The sequence below is a fragment of the Tachypleus tridentatus genome, chromosome 9 (assembly GCF_004210375.1).
Source record: "Tachypleus tridentatus isolate NWPU-2018 chromosome 9, ASM421037v1, whole genome shotgun sequence".
NCBI lineage: Eukaryota > Metazoa > Arthropoda > Merostomata > Xiphosura > Limulidae > Tachypleus > Tachypleus tridentatus.
In genome coordinates, this window is record NC_134833.1 from 52,681,580 (window position 1) to 52,704,782 (window position 23,203).

Genomic DNA, 23,203 nt, shown 5'->3' on the forward strand with positions numbered 1-23,203 from the left:
AGTATATTAACACGGTGAAGAATAGATAAAAGTTAGAATTTAGAGTTAAAATATTATCTGTAATATGGCTTAAAAGCAACTAGTCGAAAAAAGCAGCCACTTCCCAGGGTGATCCAGCACAGGAGAAAGTCCAGGATGCATGAAAACAATTCAGAACAATCAACAAATGAATCAGCGATGACATAAGCAAGTTGGACCTAGAAGCAAAAGATAAACAAATAAAACTCACAGTTATACACAAATCAGAAGAAAATATCCGACATTAGAGTTGTTTAGAAGGTACTTCATAAGATTCATTGAGCAAAAAATGTTTGGTGTGAAATATATTGAATTAGTGAACTGTAATATTTATGAATTACGTTTAAGTCATTGAATATCAGAATTAGATTTATGATTTTTATTAACAAGAGATTAATTGTTTGTTTAACACATTTTTTCATTATTAATGCTATTTATTTTCTTGAAATTAACATTATTTGTTATTCAGAAAAACTAGCAAACCATAAACATGTCTTTAGTATTTTTCCCTGATTGTGTAAAGTGACCACACTTGGTTTATTAATCTATTTATTAATGTTGTTATAGATGCTTGGAATCGTGGATGCAAAAAAATAAAAAACTCTATGGGATTTTAAAATGGAACTGTTATCTTTCTATACTTGGTGTCAAAATTTTCTTCTGAAGTGAAATTTTATCTGCTTATGATCAATAATTAACTGCGTTGTTTACAAGTGATACATGGTCTTAACGTATTTATGAATTTCTCGTTTACACTTACTAACCTAATATGGAGTTTTCAATCCAAACATTTAAAACTATTAACATGCATAAGTATTTAAAAGTTGTTTGAAGAGACATAGAAGCTTCATTTAAATATAATTAAGATAATATATACATATATCTCTGCTTACTATAAGTTCACTTTTTTACGTAATTTCTTGCAAAAAATAAAATAATTACACAAGTTAAAAATATCTGATTTTGAATTGACTTCAATATTTTACTAATTTTTATGTTTTGTTGTGAAGTTAATAATATTATGATTCGTCTCAAAACGGCATATTTTATATATAGTAGCCTAAAGACAACAATAATAAGAATATATCTGTATTTTGTATTTCAAAATGTATATTAAAAAGCCGACTGGACAATTAAAGTGTTTAAATATCGATAAATCTTATCGACATTTGCAAAATATACTTTTATCTTTTACTTACTTGGTTAAAGAATTATATGTGTGTGTGTGCGAAATTTAGAGTCTGCAAGACAATTGGTAAGAGCAAGTATTTTTCCAGCTTTCACGGGGGAGTTATCGTTGATACTCGTTTATCAGGTAGTCTGTTACCAAAGGCTCATCTAAGACAGCTGTTCATATACCTTTGAGTCTGTATATTGGTATTTAATAAAGCAATACGTATTCAAAATTTTAGGCTCAAACTATTGGTGCCTGATGAAGAAAATAGACGATTAAACAGACTTGAAAGTACAAAAACAGCTAGGCTGTTTCTCAATTCACTGATTGTTTTAATAGTGACATAACTAACCTATGTCTACATGTGTTATGTAAAATACGTAAAAATTCCCTTGTGGCAGAAACCAGTGAATCCAGATATATTCAAGAAATGGTAGATCCCATGATGCTATAGTACATATTGTGAACAATAAATAAATAGAAGCTATTGGCGTAGCTTGATAAGCTGCATATCACCCATCCACATAATTATTTTAGAGTAAAACATGAGAGTCCTACAAGAACACTTGTTCTTCTTGCGGTTTACCGATCGTGCAAGTTAATGGAAAATGGTGTAATGAGGATTTGTCTCGATGAAGAAGTTAAGTCATTCGATTCCTTTTCAAGAATGGTGAACACACAGAATATACCTAGACAATTTTTGTCACTTAACGGTTAATTTTTATTCAGAAATTATCAAAGACTCTTCCAATATCAGTTTATCTTACGAATTTGATTATAAAGCCATGAAAATACTTTATTACACTTCCTCGGCCAGCACAATAACACAATTAAGTAACTCTGATACGAGCTTAAAATTTCCATTTGCTACCGTAATCCTCTGTCGTGTTCAGAAAATGATAAGAACTAATTGTCGTTCATATTATTTTAATTATAAGTCCAGGATATTATCACAGCAAAAGGTAGTCCAATCTAATATTGTGTTGATTTTCTAATATACTGCTGTTGGTTAACCCTACCGACTGTATTATAATAGTAGCAAAAGCAGTATTGTCAGGTACAGAGTTTCATGTGTCAAGAGTGTTGATTTTATTTAGAATTTCAATAAATTGTAACAAATAACTAGATCAATAACAAACTAAGTAAACAAAACTATATATTACTACACTTCTGCCACACCATATGGCTTTTAATTGTTTACCTTAATGTCGTAGCTGCTGTAAATTTTGATTGATAAACCTCATATTAAATCTATTAATACACCTAAGTAGGACTAGTAAATAGAAGTTATTTTTAAAGGGTTAGATTTACAATTAAGCAAAAAGCTACACAATGGGCTACATGTGCTCTGCACATCACGGGTATTGAAACAAGATTTTTTAATGTGTGAGTCCCCAGACATACCGCTGTACTGGTGGGGGCATAGGATTAGGAAATGAGGTAAATACGTAAATCTCCATGTAGAAATTAGTCTTATATGAACTTTTCCTATACTGTATCATTTCAAAATTACGAACAGCTAAACACTCTCATCTATTTATGTAGTAGCTTCGAGCAAAAATTCTTCCTTGAGAAACGTTCTTTGATATAATTCAACCAATGGCTTAAAATCTTCAGGTTTTTCTGGCGCTCTTTCAGTAATTAAGACTTCAAAACAAATCTTAATTAACTTATTATATACATTATTGATAAATGTAAATGATATTAAAACTTTATTATATCTTGTCATGAAACATCGTAGAAAGAAAACTAATACCATTGGATTATTCTCTCAATAAGATTCCATATAAGATTATGCTATACTTTTCACATATAGCTTCCTACCTTAACGCAGGTCTCCCGCTGGTACAGCGTTAAGTCTTCGGATTTACAACACTAAAAAACAGGGGTTCGATTTCCCTCGGTGGACTCAGCAGATAGTCCAATGTGACGTTGCTATAAGACAAACACACACCTGGACGGAGATCTTAATACCGGATGCCATGTCGATGAAGTTTAGTTTTAAGATAAGTTAATACCTTTCGTGTCGACCGATATTTTGGAACCTGGTATTTGTTGAAAGATAAAACTAGTACGAGTGTTTACTCTTTAGCTGTTAGGTCTAGAAAGGTAATTACCTCAGGTATATCACATACAGTTTTGTGATATTGATATTTGAAGCTTGGATCGTTATCAATTGCTAAGTTTTACTTGTATCTCACATGAAATGTAAATACTTTGTTCCATCTTATCCGTTTCGTTTAGGACGGAGAGTTTATAATGACAAGTGTCCACAGATAAAAACATAAATAGACATTTAACAGTTTTAAATTATAGTGCTAACAATATCTTTGTTGATTTTTGCACAGATCTATTCGAGAGCTAACGGATTGACTAGAAAAAAGGGTAGTTAATCAACTCAACTAACTGGCAACTTCGTCTACTTTTATCGAACAGTGGGATTGGCCGTCTTTTTATAACTCCTCACGGCTGAAAATGTGAGCATGTTAGATGATGGTATTGTAACCTATGACCTGCAGACTGCAAATCGATTGCCCTAAAATTTAGGGCCATGCCAAATCCATATTTCATATGTTTTAGAGATTTAAAATTAATTGTCATGACAAAAAAGTTTTAATAGTAAACGTTTCGGATTTCAGTATAATATTAACCAATAGCTAGCTAGACTAATGTTCATGCCTTTTATTTGCTCAGAGGGAAGCCTGTGGGGGTTATAATGTGGAAATTCGATCCCTGTGGGTGGTACAACAAATATAACCCATTGTGCAGCTTTGCGTTTAAAAAAAAAAAAACACCAAACAAATCAAAAGACATTTTCAAAAGGAGAATATATTTACGTCACCATTTATTTTTCAGTTTTTCGGCTTAATCTTCTGAAATGCTCCTGATGATTCACATCCTTTATTATAAGGGTTTCATATCACATTGGTTTTTCCAGTTCCTTACTCATACTCTGATAAAAAAGGAAGAAAAGCAAGATGTACTTGGAAAGAATGTTATATTATCCTTCACTTATGCTTTGCAACACAGTAAGGTTGACAGCTGATATGACAAAGTTTTCTATGGAGATTAACTTCACAGAATATACGTTAACCGGGAAAGGGCCGAGACTTCAACACGATAGAGCATCGTAATTCGATGATTTTTTTTTTTGTGCATAGTAATTCAGGTTGGTGGGAACAAGAAAAGTTTGGGGACGAAAATAAAAGGTTCAATAGAGTGATAATGAAACGCGAAGCTGTCATTGTTGCATACCATCAACTTTCATTTTTTCCGTCTTTTTCTTCAATAGCTTAATGTTTATGCAACATCCTGATGATTGTAATTATTATTTATTTTAGTAAGTGCTTAGCAAAAATGCACAGTTGAAGAGCTGCTAAATATTGATTAAAGTTGTTGTTGTTTGGAATTTCGCACAAAGCTACTCGAGGGCTATCTGTGCTAGCCGTCCCTAATTTAGCAGTGTAAGACTAGAGGGAAGGCAGTTAGTCATCACCACCCACCGACAACTCTTGGGCTACTCTTTTACCAACGAATAGTGGGATTGACCGTCACATTATAACGCCCCCACGGCTGGGAGGGCGAGCATGTTTTGGCGCGACTCGGGCGCGAACCCGCGACCCTCAGATTACGAAGCGCACGCCTTAACGCGCTAGGCTATGCCAGGCCCTGTGATTAAAGTAGCCTGATTTTCTTTCCACACAATGAATGCATGTAAAGTTTGAAATAAGTTAATTTTGTCTTATACAATGTCGTCGTAATGTGAAGTAGTGAAATAGTGACCTCATTCTTTTCATGAAAAGCTTTTTATATTCAAATTTTGAGTGATTCTCAGTGAAGAAATGCGATAAAATTTTAAAACGTTGCATTATGCTCTATAACAGGTTTTTCGATACTTAGTAATAACAAAGCAACTGTCCTATCCTAAAACTGAAGTGGCTTTAATTTGTTCTGTGAGAAATTAAATTTTAGTCTGAAAGTATATATAGTTTCATATATTACGTGATATCATTTTGGGAAAGTTCTGTGCCACATGTATTTATATTAGCCTAGTCGTACCTACAGTGCTAGTCTTGTGATTTATCTTCTACAACCAAAAACATGATGGACGTGACCTAAGAAGGTCGAAATGTTATTCTCTGCTTTAAGAGTAAAAGTGTTATACCCATACCAGTCCTGAGATACATGACGGACATGTATTATATACCAATCGTAACAAAAACTTTCATGATCTATCATAGTATATTTAATGTTCCTGCAGTAGTGTTGCTAATACGTGAGTAGATTTATTAAATGGAGGTTATCGTGTATTGACTAGCTCTTTAGTATCTCAGCATAAGAAGTTTCCCTGCTACCTTTCCGTGTGAGAGCGCTATGCATTATTGATGTGTGGCGACATCTATTGTTTTTACAGGCTCTTTGTTTCAAGACAGACTAAGGTCACAGCAAACTATTTCTTCGTAAGTTTATCCATCCATATATTTGCATTTGCGCCTTATTGTTCATCCAACTATCGAATTAGGACTGACTTATTGATGTATTTCACAAGACTTCTTCGTACGTTTCCACTAAAACGCCTTCCGTCTCCTGGGGCCAAGGGTGCGCTGTAAAAATGATGATTAAATCCAACGATTTGTTTAGATGAAAACAGTCCAAAAGTTGAAAGTGAGTGTTGACTTTCATCCAATCTGTTTTTTAAAACATTGAGATGATCATGGGTAGATAGGTCTTGTGTAGCTTTTTGTGAAGCTATGAGACAAATAAACTTATCTGTGAAGGTAAGATATAACGTTACTAAGGAAATTAGATAAAGAGTTTGGTAAATAATAAATACTTCATACGTGTATCTTATATAAACTATTCAATATTGTTAGTATGAGCTGTAAAGGCACGATAGTGAATTCAGCCTAATTAGAAAGATGGTGTATCGTTACTATGACTTTTTATATAAGACTGAACACGTAGTCATAATCGAGGTAAAGTCAGAGGTGTTCCAATTGCTGAAATGTTATTATTTGTGTGTTTATGAACAGATGTAATCACTTTTCATGACTTAGAAATAACGTCTTCGTGTTTGATTTAGAGTAAATATTACTGCTTTTCATCTGTATAGTTTCCATATTGAAAAGGAGAACTATATAACACAGAAAGGGAGACAGTCATGAAAGAAAATTTCACTGGGATATATTAACCTAAACTATAGTTTGATAACTGTAATACACGTATTGATATATATTTATGATGAAGCTAATGATGAACTGCAATCCTCATCCACTACATTTAGTGGTCTATGACGCTTTGTCTCCACTGATAATTTCTTCTAACTGGAAGTTCGATCTAACTATCTCGTGGTTTGATATTATCATTAATTAGTTTTAAAATATTAGTATAAAAAGTAGTGATATTTTATATAAACGTTATTGGGTTTACTGTCAAAAATATAATTAATAGTGAAGGTATCCAGAAACAGAACACTGTGAAAAAATAAGAAAAAATATACATAATCATATATACTATTTACGGAGTTGATTTTTAACTTCGCTTTATGTTGGTATTCACTCCAAAAAAGTTTATACGAAAATTTATTAATTCAAATTAGAATATAGTGATAGCCATATAAAGATATATTTAAAAACCAAACTCTATTAAGGTGTAATGTAAATATGTGTTTCTTATAGCAAAGCCACATCGGGCTATCTGCTGAGTTTACCGAGGGGAATCGAGCCCCTGATTTTAGCGTTGTAAATCCGGAGACTTACCGCTGTACCAGCGAGGGACACTTTTAGTAAATTTGACCCCGTTTTATTGCAACTGAAATAAATAGTAACATGTATATATAAAGAGGGCAAAGTTTTCCCCTGGACGACTGAGAAGTGATGCAAAGTGACTCTACATCCAAACTAAAGATGTTCATGGAACAAGGGTACCAAAATAACTCATCAACACGTGACGTCGATGTCCTTTTTGTTAACCATTACGAACTGAGAATAAATAAAACCACTTCTACAAAATCATCACTTACGAATGTAGGGTAAACAGAAAATCACGCAAACTTCAGATCACGTGACTATTTAGTTAAAAACTAAGGAGTAAACCTCCAGTTGCACGATGTGAGAGGAAAGAAACAAAATGGGGTAATTGGCGGTAAATTAAAACAGTAGTTTTTCCTTCTTATACCTAACATATTACAAATTAAAGAGATTGCTTTTCGTATTATGCGTTATAGTAGAGTGCTCGAAACTTCTCTATTTTATGAAAAGAGTCCTAAATCATCACTACAGACTAAATAATTAATTTCAAAATAACCAAACTTTAAGCTATATGCAATGTAAGTACAATAATATACATGTAAATGTTTTCAGTGAATTGTGTCAAGTGTAACAGCAGAGCATGAAAGGTAATTTTAGCTTAATAAAACTTTCGACTCACTAAACGTTAGTATTTGATTTATTTGTGTGAAAAATCAACATGCAAAGAAATGACAGGTGTAAATTATGTGTAAAGTAGCTAGATAGATAACTACTAGTGTTGCACACAAACTCAGCACGGAAGAAAGTAATTCAATAACGTTAATAATGATATATGTGTAATAAATGCAGACTAGCCCAGGAAATTATTTTACTGAACAGAGAATCGGAATCAGGATATATTGTTTAGATCTCTTATCTTGTGCGTTTCGAAATAAGTTGCCACGTGAATTGTTAATGATTAAATTTTCCAATGATTGGTGAAATATAAGCGTATAAATATCTTTTAAATCCATTAGTTACGGTTGTTGTGAAACAAAAATTTTAATACTCTCGACTAGCACTCAATTAACAGAATTTCCAGGTGTCTGTTCAGCCTAAAATAAGGAAGACTTAAGCCCTTTCCGGTTTTTAGATTATAACAGTTATTATCTCAGAGACATCTGTTGTTTTTTTTAATCTCGAAAGGTTATAAGAATAATCACTTTTGCAGTTGTTTTTATGGTATACTTGAAAGTTTTAACCGTCATAATTATTTTATACATTATTACAAAAGGAATGAAATGCTGTCTAAATATCCATCTTAAAAATGAAAAATCTGGCTAGTTGGAGTTCCTTTAGTCAGTGAGATTCCCTCAAAGAATAATAAAGATCTACCTCTTTCATGAAATTGTTCCCCGATGGGTCAGGGGATAAGTTAACAAACTTTTAATCCTAAGGATTTGCTTTAAAACAAAAACATTTTAAAATTACATGATCAATTTTCCAGCATTTAAAAGCTCTTAATGGAAGCGACACAGATACAACTGAACAACAATTACACTCTTCTGGAACAGATATTATAAATGTGTTTTTTTTTTTCAATCGTGGGCATAGTTCTTAATTTCTAACATAGATATTAGAAATTTTGTTGGTTTTCTAAGAATGGATACTTCTATATACATACACACGCAAGGTTTTATTTGTTTTCGAATCACAAATTCTTTCATTCCATCAACAAAATGAAATACAAGACTAGCAAACATCGTGGAACAGGAATTTACCAGTTGTAATACCTTAACAAGGAAGGTCGGCTTTGCACAATCCCATAAAGTAGTCATTTTCTATTTGTATTTTAAGATGAGACACGCGCTCCGCACCAAAAGTTGTGTAACTAGTAATAAGATCGTGTATTTTATGATACGCTACGCTGTTTTTGATATGAAATAAGTTAAGTAGCTCTTTGCAAGTAGACGTATATCAATTAAAATCCCTCAACAAAAAATATTTAATAAGATGAGTCACCTAGGTCTCCTTCTACCGTCATATTTCGCTTGTTTGTTTCTTGTTAAGCATAAAGCTAATCAACATGTAAGATTCCTCAAAAACTGTATTTTTAGGCATGGTTTCCTTTATCATTCATGGAAGTAGGTTAGGAACAGAGTTTGAGATTAAAATAACGGAAGTTATCAACTATCAATAGTAATATTATTCCATGAAAATATTATAATGAGTTAGATCCTTGGTATCCATCAAATGAGTTAGATTCTCGGTATCCATATAATGGTTATAAAAGCTTTATTTGCATGATACATATTTGGATACTATGTTGTTAGATGAGAAAAACGATAAATATTTTCCACTGAATTATTTAATGAGGGAACTGTGAGTGCAAAACTGATTTCAGGATTGAATGCTCAATTTTAAGACAAGAGAATGCATGAACTTTGAACTGAACAGACTGAAAAAGTTCAGTAGTCCTCTATTTAATATATACTTATGAGCTGACGTTTCTAGAGATAATAGCAATGTGTACAATGTATATTTATGTTGAGTAAAATAATGTAAATATATTGCTTTAACTGGCTGTTGGCTCTTTAACGAATATTTCCTTACGTAGCTTTTTTAAAACCTATTTTTCAGTTAATTTCTTGGTATACATAAAGTGTTTCCCATCATGTACTGAGATTATGTTTTACACTATATATAGTAGACATATAGTGTTTCCCATCATGTACTGAGATTATGTTTTACACTATATATAGTAGACATATAGTGTTTCCCATCATGTACTGAGATTATGTTTTGGTTTGTTTGGAATTTTGCGCAAAGCAACACGAGGGCTATCTGTACTAGCCGTCCCTAATTTAACAGTGTGAGACTAGAGGGAAGGTAACTAGTTATCACCAACCACCCCCACTTGTATATCGCTTTAATTAGGTTGTAATAGAAGCACAACATGCTTTGGACACTTTATACCAAAATGCATTCAAATATAAGTTGGAAATTAATTATAAAACTGGAAATAACAATTCAAACTAAATTTAAAAAATACACATTTTTCATTATCAAAAACATTAGAATCAAGGTTTCTTCTTACTTGTTTCAAAGAGAAATTCTAGTATTCAATATATTTTGAAATGTAATTATGTTATTAACATGTTTTTCTTGCATGTGTTCAAATGTCATGCTGACGCACGCATAAATAATAAAGATTAATAAATAACCTTATGCGTGCGGACTTACAACGCTAGAAATTATTCTGTTTTATAATTTACTGGAAAACCAAAAAAATTTGTTTTATGTTTGGGTTGGATATACCACAAGTAGAACACTGTTCAGATTTGTGCTTAAATATAAATAAACAATAAGGTACTTTACTAACGTGTTTAATTTTTAAAAATTAAATTTAAACTCAGTTTGCCATTTGCGTTGTAACTATTGTGGAGATTAAACTCCACTTTGCAGCGCAGCCGGCATGGCCAGGTGGTTAAGGCGCTCGAGTTATAATCTGAGAGTCGCGGTTTCGAATCACCGTCACACCAAACAAGCTCGCTTTTTCAGCTGTAGGGACGTTATAATGTCACAGTCAAAACCACTCTTCGTTGGTAAAAGAGTTGGCTGTGGATGGTGATAAATAATTGCCTTCCTTGTAGCCTTACACTGCCAAAATAGAAATAGATAGTTCAGATCGCCTTCGTGTAGTTTTGCGCGTGATCCAAAAAACAAACAAACAATCTCTTTTTTTTTGTTTTATAAGTCCTACAACATAATAAACTAACAAACTAACAAGCTTTTTTCTTGATAGTATCTAATATCAGATTGAAAAGAAGTTCTGAAATATGTTTTTTTTTCGAAATTGTAAAACCGTCCTACCAGCTTATCATCGTCATTGTTTTAAATTATTGTTTTCCAGTCGCAGTTTTATAATTGTGAAACAGAGCTAATACTACAAGCGAATGTTCTATCTTTGGAGACAAAAATGGAAAACATAGAATATCCGTCGAATTTCCTTCTTTGTGCAAAATGCATAGAATCCCAGGGGATAAAGAGAACACATTTTATTTGGTATCAAATAATTGAAAATATATCATCATGTGTCTCTAGAGCCTAAAATAATTTAATACGTTGGTCTCAAATGTTTATTTGTTTTGTGGATTTTAACTTTAGCACCACAAACTACTTAGAAAGCATCAGTGAAAACAAATATTACAGTTTTTTCTTGAACTAACTGCATCAGGCCTTAACTTAAGTATTATTGACTTAGCAAAATGATTATTTATATGAGTTAGTTCTATTGAAAGCTTTTTGTGCTTGCTCACATATATAGTCTTACAACTTGTTAAAACAATTCAAAGTCCGATACAAATAGTAAAATATTTGGGGCGTATGTTTAAAAAGAATGTAAAGTGATGTAACATACGTAATGTAACAGGATAAATTTGTGTTACATTTATGGTGTGCCGTGCTAAAGTTATCATATATAACAATGCTGGTATTTCCATAATCTTGCCGTTTGATAAGCTTCTAGATATCCTGATAAATCATTCAATGTTGGGCTTAAAGTAATCAAAATCACTGTAATTATTCGTTAAATCGATAAAAATCTAAGTAAAGCTATCACTTTATCAACAGAAAACATAACCCTAGTTACACAAGAGAAGTATGGATAAAAAGTAATATCAGATTGCAGAAGGTGTCTTAGAAGACTTAGTGATGTGTAGTTTATATGGTGTTTGTACAATAATATGTTTTAATAAGTTATTAAATTGTTAGGTATATCGGTTTCTTTTGATGCTCTCTATAATGATAAAAAGAAAAAAAAAACAGAAGTGAAAGAATGAGTTTGCTATTGAATTGAATTTACTGTGAAACCAAAAGATAGTGGTTTCTGTTTTATAATTTACTCTGAAACCAAATACAGAGGTTTCTGTTTTATGAAACAAAAAAACTGGTTTATGTGTTATGATTTACTGCAAAACCAAAGAATAGAGGCTTCTGTTTAATATTTTTTTCTTTTATTTATGACAATTGATTGCGCATTATGGTTTGCAACAAGTAACACATGAATTTTGAACTACTTTAAAGAAATCAAGTAATATCATTGATTTCTTTATATAACATGTTTTCACGCATCTGTTTTTGCACCACCCGTTCTTGCACGAAAAAAACGGTTTTTCAAATGTCACTTTACACAAATCCATTGTATTTATATAGTTTATCTGTTTAGTTTTGAAATAATATAACATTAAACGTATTAAACAGCTTATTATACATTTCACACTAGCTCATATTGTATATCAACCACAAACAAACTTGGGTTAAATTGTCTTATGTTATTCTAAGAATCTTGCTTTTAGTTTTCTTAGTGGTTAACATCTCAGAACAGAAATAGTTAATTTCATATAAACACCTCATACATCTAGGTGTTTTAGGGGAAGGGAAAAAAGCCTAGAAATGAAATAAGAGAATTGGTACTTAAGCTATGAAAGTAGGTTGTGGAAGAACAAAACTCTCTTTGTCTGACATATGCAAATAATATAACGTAATTATGAACAGATGTATGTGGTTTAATACAAAGATTTTTACTTCAGAAGAAATCCCATCCGTATGAATGAATACCGACACTAGAACTCGTAGTTTACTGTATATTAGTCTGGATTATCTTCAAGACTATAACACTATTAATTTTAAGTTTCTAAACATGAAGTATTTACTACATATTTCATAGAGTGAAAATCGAGTTAAATAGAACACTTGAGTTATTTTCGATAAACTCCTAGATGTACAAATATATGTCAGTTTTATTGCTTCTGAAGCAAATGTTTCACCTTGCGCGATACTTTGTAAAACTTTTAGATTCGTAGCTTTCAATAAGATACAGTTTTTCTTTGTTAATTTAAGATTCTCTCTGTGTGTTGTTAAACTAATATTCTGACCTCAAAACCACATTCTACTACATAATAAACTATCTAACGTCGTGCTTTCTGAAATTTAATTTCCCACGAATATATTTCAAATAAAAACTTCATTTTTTTTCACTTTCCTGTTCGTTTTCTTTCCATGAAAGTGAGCGGTTTCCAAAATATCATTTCTCACCAACTCGCTTCCTCATAACACACTTAAATGTTCCACAACACTGAATTTCTTTTTATATCTTCTAAATTTTGCCATTAAAACATGATATCCAAAGACCAAATGTTTCACGTCTCGGAATGAGGGTTAAATAGTTAAAGAGTCGCACGTGATGATTCTAAACATGCTTCGATCTATCACCAGTGGGAGTTGATATAAAAGTAATCTGGTTATTGGTTCAAAGAACCGAGAAAAATTGTTGTGGCAGCTGTCGATGTTGGTTGTTTGGTTCCCCTCTGGCCAGACTAATATGAATTAGGGTATCTTACTACCATTTAGGACGCACGTAAGTTGCTGTTAAAAATTATAACTTCAGTAAAATGTTTTACTCAGTAGTTTTTGAAGCAAGCACTTCAAAACTTTAATTTGAAACACTTTACCTTTTATGTTTTAGTTTACCTTTCAGTATATATTGCTGTGTATTACAAAGCTCTAAATAAAACAAAACGTAGTACTATGGAACTGTAAACTCAAAACGGTCAAAATAATCCTTTCGTCTGAATAAAAATCAGCACAAAACTTTCTTAGATTTAGGCTCATGAAGGATATAATAGTTATGAAACGATTATTTCAAGATCATTAATAATTAACTCGGCATGGTAAGGCGGTTAAGGCACTTGAGTCGTATTCTGAGAGTCTCGGGTTCGAATCCCTCATCATACCAAACATGCTCGCCCTTTCAGCCATAGGGGAATTGTAATATTACGGTAAATCCCACTATTCGTGGGTAAAAGAGGAGCCCGAGAGTTGAGGGGGTGGGTAGTGATGACTAGCTGTCTTCCCTCTAGTCTTATACTGCTAAATTAGGGTCTGCCCTGTCAAAATACGTATATTTTATATTGTATTTAAACAAATAAGCTCACTTGGTTCATGAATAAAACGCACAACTGATAAGTTTACTTGACTTCCGACATTTATAAACATGCTAGATACTTTGAATATGAATAGATGAGTATCTTATAAACATGCTTACCTGCTGAATAGATTAATATACTGTATGCAAACATATTATTAAAATGATCAGATTCTAGCTAATTAGGCGTTTAACAAAATAAGCATATTATAAATTGTCTTGAATCTTTATATCTGACTAGAGACTGGTGTTAAATATTGACTAGATAGAAAGTACATATATATATTGACTTCTGACTATAAACATATATTACATATATCTTGAATTTTGTCTAAAGACAAGTATTATACGTATTCTTATATATATTTTAACTTCTGACTGAAGACAAGTATTATATATATATATATCTATAATCTTCACCATTGACTAGAGACAGGTATTATGTGCATCTTAACTCCTGACGTAAATACAAAATCTGTATCTCTCTGTTTGTCCGTTATCTAACTTGGTCGCTGAGCAAATCTCAACCGGTTTTTGTGAGACGACATTTGGTAAAAGGCATATATCTGAGTTGTTCACATCATCCATTCACACAAATATTACTGTTCTTGAGCATTTATTGTCTTTGACGTATGTTAACGTTAACTACAATCATGAATGGTGCCACATCCTAAGAACAATAAAGAAAAAACATTATTAAAATTTCTATAACGTGACGTGTCCACAATTTGGGGTGGGGGTAGGGTACCCAGACGTCGTATATATCTCAGAAAGTGTGCTTGAACTCTGTATGGAGAAGCGCAATGAAAAAATGACTGTCACTATTGCAATAACGCATAAACTCAGGTAAAGATTATATTTCAAAAGCCATCACAAGGTGTACGTGAAAAACTTCTTTTGCGTTATACCCACTTCCTACTTTGGCCTGTGAACTTACAATTACATCCTATAAGACATTTCTGTGGCCAATTAATTAACAACGTTATGTTAATTGTTATGTATTACAATTTCAACTAGCCTAAAACTCAGTTAAATTAATTTAAATTTAAAAAATAAATAAATGTCGACATGTATTCAATGTATGATACTTGCCAACTAGACTGATACACTTTCTTTATTAATACAAATATATTTTAATATACAAATATCAATACAATTTACAATAACGGTTATTACAAATAATGAGTTATATACAAAGGTTTTATAAAGTCACAAACATTATTGAGTCTTCTATCTTGTCTGGAACTGGATATCTTATCAATGGTTTATGACGAGCGAACAAATTTTGAGTTGATATAGGTACAATTTACTTAAAGAGGAGCTAGCTAGCTCTGCGTAGTGTTCTCCATCGATGAAGCTATATGCTGTTTTCATAAAATTTCTCATGTCAGATTTAGATCTACTGAAGTTAAATGGTTTGTAAAGTTCGAAATATATAATCCTCGTCAATGCATTTGAAATTCCCGATGAATAAACGTTAATCACTGTTATAGTTTTCGACGTTTGTAATTTAAGAACTAGTAAACCAATAATATACATTTGCTTTTGGTGCGTCAAGTTGGTTACATTTATAAGTATGAACATATATAGATGGTATAAGCTGCGTACATTTTAAAATATAAATTTTACTTAAACAAACACTAATATTAAAGGTAGATCTTTCATAGTAAATCTGTCACAAAGTACATTAACAGGTGAGTGTTGAAAGTGGGTCGGGAAAAAACACACCCACTATTTTGTCTACCATCTCTTCTTAAAAAGCCACCCTGACCATCGCACAGTGTATTCCATTTTTAACTTTATATATAAAGCGTTCTTAGAGCTTATACAAAAACTTGATTGAGATAATAATAAATATTGTAATAATATGTTATGTTAGTAATCAGTTGTGGGAAATTTTGTATTTTCATGTTATTTATCATAGCATCCACCAACACATTTCTTATTAGTTTATAACCTGGACAAATAATGGGTATTTCAGCCAGTTATAAATGTTTTAACATCTAACTGTATACACTATTTTGTACATCTTAACTTGTGAATATAAAAAGGCATTACACACATGTTGACTTCTGACTACATAAACACAATCTGAAAAAGACATTTGAGTAAATGTGCATGCAAAGCTCTTGATTAGATTATTTGTATGTTTATAATTCAGAACAAAGATACAGAATGGGTTATCCGTTCTCTGTCCACCACGGGTATCGAAACCCAGTTTCTATCGGTATGAGTCCGCAGACATACCGCTATTCCACTGGGGAGCGAACTCTTGATTAGAAGAGCAAGTTTGATTCTCACCTGGAGGTACTGGTCATAATTATGTTTATCTTAGGACGATCAATGTACTAAAACTCCAAAATAAATAACAAATCCTGCTGAGGAAGACCCTTTAGGTCTTTAGTTTACAAAATGAAATTTATCAGAAAAGTCTGAAACAGCAAAAAAAGATTTCATCAAATGACGCGAGGTGGACTTTTTTAAAACTAATAAATTCTCACTTGTTTAGTAACTGGTTTAAAAACATCTAGGTACAAAAATATTTTGTAAACACTAAAATACAGAAACTTAGCAGTCTCAAAATATTACATTAACAAACTCAAACATTTAAACTTGTTGTTCCTCTTCACTGTTACCTAAAACAAAACTTCATTCTTATAATTAAACTACTAGTTTTATATTAGAGATGCTCAAGCCATCAGTCTCAACTACTGACTTTACATTACGTATAGCCAAACTATTAGTCTTAACCTACTGAATTTACAGTAATCATGGTCAAATCATCAGTATTAAACTACTGAATTTACATTAGAGAGGCTTAAATGATCAGTCTCAAGCTATTGACTTTACATTGATCAGACACAAACTATCACTTAGGTGAACTGATTGTGTGTAAGAATAAACACATTTTCTGTTTAATGTATTCTTAATTTATTTCCATATAATATTTTCATATAACAAGAAACTATAAAACAGAAACTAATTGCTATTTTCAATTCTTTACAATGAAATCTGATTCTATTGAATATATATGTATACATATATATCATTATTTGAAATAATGAATAAAAAACGTCCTACCTGTAAAGTGTACTTTATAATCAAAATACATCAACTTAAATATAGTGTTATTTGAGTTTACCCATTACGATGACTTGCTATAATTGCAATTCAACTGTATTAAAAGAAGAATCATTAATTTATACCTAAGAATACTACATTTCTAATTCACGAAATTTTTATAATTTACTTAAATTAAATCTTCATGCTAATTGATGCAATATTTCTTATTGAACGTGCAATATGTTTATTTACTTTCCATAAGTGTAATCCAGCATTAATTAAATTTTACAAAACATGGAACTAGTCAGAGAGTTAGTTTTTAGGCGCAGTTTTAATAAAATCTATAGAGCATTGCTTACTTACGTACCGTCCTCCGTCTTCGGATTTACAACGCTAAAATCAGGAGTTCGAATACCCTCCGTGGATTCAGCAGATATCCCACTGTGGTTTTGCTATAAGAAAAACACACATACACACGCATACTAACGTGCCAGACACTGCAGAAGTTCTTGTGTTAAATTAAGACGTAGATATCGTAAAAAAACAGTAGCTAATTATCAAACCTCGTGAACTACATGGGAAAGCAATTATCCAAAATAATGCTTTCTGTATTATTGCATTTTCAAACTTACCGTTTTTCAAGCATGCTTTATTGCGTTTCCCAAGCTATATGACAAGGTTTAAATATAATATGAATTAATATATTTCAGAATGAAAAAAACATATGAGCTGCATCATCATTTGATTTTATTATTTCTAAGTATTTACTAAAATAAAATTATGATACACTTACATCTTTCTAGCAGTTTGAAGTTTTCAATTGTCTGGCTTCTTCTTTAAAATATTGGGCATAAATGTTCGCTTTTCCATGGTTGACTAGCTATTCATGGTAATAAAGTTGCTTGAATTACCGTAAAGAGATCTGGGCGTAAGTTAGAATCACTAAGAATTGAGCTGTGAGCTTTGACAAGACACGATTATGACTCTGTTAGTTTATTACGTTTAGGAGTTTCTAAAAAGACAACATATATAAATACGGAAATATCTGGATTGTCAGGTTAGCTGTAAGTACTGATACAGTGTGTTACCCCGTTGTTTTATAATTCTGGACGTGTCTAACAAACTCATAAACAACCAAAGCTAAAAAAACAAACAAACCATTACGCTAGACGTGACTAGGTTGAAAGTGCGTTGTAACTGTTCGTGTACATGCCTTACATCTGAATAAAAGCCACAAAAAACATGATAAATATATTATATAAATCTTCTCGGACTTACCTCACACAAATAAATGGAGAAAATTACTAAGCAGTTTTTGTTTTCTTTTTCACTGCGGATCTTTCCAGTCGTCGTATTAGACAAGAAATATATAACTGATATATTATTTTCTTGTAATCTCAAAGAAAAGGAGATTTTTGTTAACTGACATATAAAACATCGACGTTTTGACATATATTTTATCCTAAGATATTAATAAATATATTGATCAATAAATCATAAACATGACATTCCAAGTATCAGACAGATGTCTTATCTAACTTGCCAGAGAACTATCGTAAGAATACAGATGCTTTTTCTAGCCCAGTTGAATACTGGTAAAATACTTTTATCGAATTAATTGGTATGACTTTATCAGAACTAATAATCTGTGTGAGTGGCCAAACAGTTATCATTCAGAACTGTGAGTCCATCGTTCGTTTTCAGTTTCTGTACTTTGTAGTCGTGTATGCGTTATAAAGGTGAAAGTCAAATCCTAATATTTGACCAGTAAGGACAGTCGAAGACTTGACAACTGGCGTTGCTTACTAGTTTCATTCCTCGGAGTTACAACGCTAAAATCAGAGGTTCGATTCCCCTCGGCGAACACAGCAAATAGCCCAATGTGGCTTTGCTATAAGAAATACTCGCACATCCTCTAATGGATGAATTCCAAATTATGAATGATTAGTGCAGGTAATGACGCAAGGTTGGATATTAAAATAATATATTTTGCATTTGTTTCCTTTTTTCTTACTCCTCTCTTCATTGGTATGTTATCAAGAATGTAGTATTAGTTAGTATTACCAGCTAGAAAGTTAAAGTAAAACAAATTTGCATGTGTTATTGTTTTTTGCAGTAGTTAAAAACAAGTAACTGTGATGTGTTTTTTTTCTTTCTTGGTTTTCTGAATTTTGCGAAAAGCTGCACGAGGGCTATCTACTCTACCCGTCCCTAATTTAGCAGTGTAAGAATAGAGTGAAGGCAGTTAGTCATCACCACCCACCGCCAACTCTTGGGCTACTCCTTTACCAACGAATAGTGGGATTAAACGCACATTATAACACCCCCATGACTGAAAGGGCGAGCATGTTTGATGTGGCGGGAATCCGAACCCGCGATTCTCAGATTATGAGTCTAGCAACCTGACCATGAAGAACCACCTTCATCACATCTGCATGAACAAATCTTGTTCATTCTGGAAACAACGTAGTCATTTACGTCTGTCTTTACACTATTATGATAATGTGCTATAAAGCGACGTCTGTCTTTACACCATTGTGGTAGTGTGATTTAAGGTGCAGGTAATGGAAATTATGTATCTTCTATTTTCATTATGGATTGTAAAAAAGGAAGGTTGTTTGTTCAGGTGTTTTATAAATTCTTGACAAACGTCTGTAGCCGTATTCTGAATGTTTCATTTACGTGTAAAATAAATCCTAAGTCTTGGTTATAACTGGTGTAACTACTATGAGGGTTTTTTCTTCGAAATGTTCCATCTAGATGTTATTGAGTCCTGGTGATAGAAGATCCAAGTCCATGCCTTAACGTTGTTAATACGTTGTTTCTATACTGAGGGTTGAGAGTTCTGTTATTGTAAAGATTGTGGATTATGTGAATTGCTTGATAGTTCTATTATTTTCAAGCTATAGCAGAGTATATGCGGTTCTTCAAGGATTAATACTTTAGCAAATAAGATGAATGCATAGAAGATGATCATCGTGTCTTGTGCGACCATCATCGTTACTTTTATAATATTTACAAAATGACCTTAGACCTTAATATGTAACTATGTTTTAATTGTTAATGGTGACACTATATCTACAAGGTATCTAGCTAATGATAATCTTATACAGTTAGATTTAATCTGGGTTGACTAGACGTTTTTGTGAACGTTTGTTAAACCATAGTTGTATGTGTATATGAAAAGAAAGATGTTTAACCGTTTCTTTTTTCTGGCTCTTTTTAGTATTTCTTGAGTATTTGGATACTCTTCTTCTCTGTACTTAGGAATGAGTTAGATTTGACTATGAGAAATGACCATTTTTAATATTTGAAGCTTGGTCATGTTTCCCTTTGTACGTTATTACAGTGATTACTTGTAGAATTATTATGGTATTAGCTTCACTTAACATTGTGAAAGCAGGTTTTTTTATTAGAATACTATTATTGTGGTTCTCACATTTCAGAGTTATCAGCTTTACGTCAATGTTTAAGCTGATTTGTCTGCTTTTTTTGAAATTGCATTTTAACTTTAAGATACTTATCTAGTGTCTGCAATGTTTTTGAAGATCCCTATTCTACCTTTTCGGATTAACAATTTTTTTCATAATCATGTTTCTTTAGTTTTTTATATTCTTCACGGCTATAAAGTTGTGTAATACAAATATTGTCCTATTTGAAACAGTTTAGTTTAATGAAATAAGTAGTTTGTGTATAATGCTCTGTCGGGAAACAATGCCAACCCTTGGATTTGCTTATAAACATTAAGTTATATCAACGGCCTGCACGCAGCTCTATATATAAATGTATAGTAGATTATGAGGCTCCACATAAACCACAGACTACATTAAAACAACTGAGTGTCAACAGTTATACAGCTACTATGGTTTGCTAAATAATCAAATAGTTAAAACCATCCTACAAAATGCAGAATGATGTGTTAATACTTTTTCCGTTATTGCTGTGGTCTGACAGAACTATATTAAACGAAAAGAAATAAGAATAAATGAACTCAGTTCATCATATTGTAAACTTGTCGCCCAGGAAATAAAAAATAATATAATTTACAAACGTTTGTTTTCCTCCCACTTTGCTATTTTTGTTTGTGTTATAAATAATGTAAAGCCACCGCCAAGGAAGTTAAAAGTTACCACATTTGCAGGTGTTTGTCGTACTTCTACTTCCCTGTTTGTGTTTGATGTAAAGCTACCAACTAGAAAGTTAAAAATTATAATATTTAAAGGTGTTAACTCTGCTTCTATTTTCTTGTTCTTGTTTGTGATATAAATAACATAAAGCTACCAACTAGAGCGTTAAAAGTGACTTTTATTTTCAAGTTTAAGTTACCAACTGAACTTATACCGATAATATTATTATTTAGATATTATATTCAATTGAATAACTAAACTTCGAATATGTTACAATAATTTTAGAGTCCAAAACAACGCAGGAAGTAAAAGCCTGTAAATATAAGGAGCTATACGCTGGTATTTATACATTGAAATATCCTTCAATTTAAACGTGTATAACAACGAAGATTATTTTTCACTATTACAGTAATTGTACGGAATTAAGATTTCTACATGTTCAGACATCTTAATAACGTTCAAAAACGTTTTCATTATTCAATTAGCGTCCTGTTATATTGTTAAAGAACCGAAAGTCTGCGAATTCAGCGTGTCTATCGTTTTCAGTCATATAACATTAAAGCATTTACATTATTTGTAGTTTTGACTATACAGGATTTCGATTCCGTAGTCAAAGTAGGTAGATGTAAGTAGTTGTTACTTTTCAACTTACTGTTTAATTTAAGCTTTTCCCTCAGCAACAACATAAAACCGAAAGTTACCCTTAGTGAAACGACAATAAACCGAATATGGTAACATGTTGCCTAAAGTTTTCTTTGTTGATATTTATAAACGTAACTCAACAGATTTTAGGAAGTTAGTTGAAAACTGTTGTTATAGCAACAGTTGCTTTTATTATCCTTCTTTTGTGTTTGGATCTTTGTCTATAATTTAAATATTAATCGTTGTTCATGGCATAAAATGTTAGAAATTATGACCTAAAATTTGTAATCAAAAACTCAGGAAACTGCAGACGTTTTCTTTTAAAGTCTATATTCGTCTTAAAGATAGCGCCTTTATGGATAACATTTAATATATTATTGTCCTTTTCCTCGTATAGTCCAAGTGGTATGCGTCACGATACTCAACGAAAGGCCTTTAAAACTGTGACTCGTGGAAAATACAAGAAAGATCTTAAATGGTATTCTATACACCTTTACTTTGGGGATGGTAATGGGCAAGCTAAGATAAATGTACTTTTATCACAAGTGTTACTTAAGCCTAAGAAAGGTTAGAAAAGAAGGAATCACTGATTATTATTTCCTTTACTCTTCTTTTGCTCATTCATACGCAATAAACTGTACGTACTGTTTCATCACTTGCGTCAAACACCGTATTTCTTCTCTAATGCTCATGTCGAATATTTAGTTTGAACAAAAGCTCTATGAGGATGGAGTATTCTTGTATGCTTTATATTGAAACTTTCAAATTTAGTCTTGGTTTCCCATTCAGGTCATCCACATATAGAAGCACAATTTGTTTGTGTGTTCACTGAGGTTTGTTTGCTCCTTTTTGTAGATGACATTTTTAATAACGATTCATTTTACTAAATTTCAGAATATTTGTTTCAAATAAAAGTTTCACTTTTATTCCGATGATGAACATTTAGTACTGTAATTTTGTTTTATATTAAAACCTGGTTTCAAAGTTCACGATTCGCCTTCCGTTACCGCATTTTGTATCCGTTGAAGCATTATAAAAAAAAAAGCATCAAATTCTAGTACTCGTTTAGACAAGATTAACCGTTAACCGAAATGTTGGCAATGGTTGTCACTTCTATTCATAATTATTCATAATTTGCGCAATTATCGCACACGCATCTTTGTGCGAAAATTTTTCAAACAAGCATATTATTTATTTGTCGTTGGATTAGATGTCAAATTTAAAAATATGACTGATACACGCGTTCTCTATGCACGAATACATGAAATATCAGTTTCTGACATCTTAGTAAAACTTAAAATTTATTCTTCAAATTATATTTACATATCTAATGATTCGTCTCTGAAACTTAAACGTACTCTGAAGTTTTCAAGTTTGTCAGGACCACAGTGTTATTGTATGTATTAAAACTTCATAAAAGATAAATTTTCCTAGAGAAAGTGACAAAATTATTCATGTTCTTAAA

The 23,203-nt window shown here is 31.9% G+C and overlaps 1 long non-coding RNA gene across 1 annotated transcript in view; it reads left to right on the top strand.

Annotated features, from left to right (window-relative positions):
* LOC143227078 (uncharacterized) overlaps positions 1–23,203 on the top strand; it is a 46,541-nt gene that overhangs the window by 22,095 nt on the left and 1,243 nt on the right. The window lies entirely within an intron of this gene.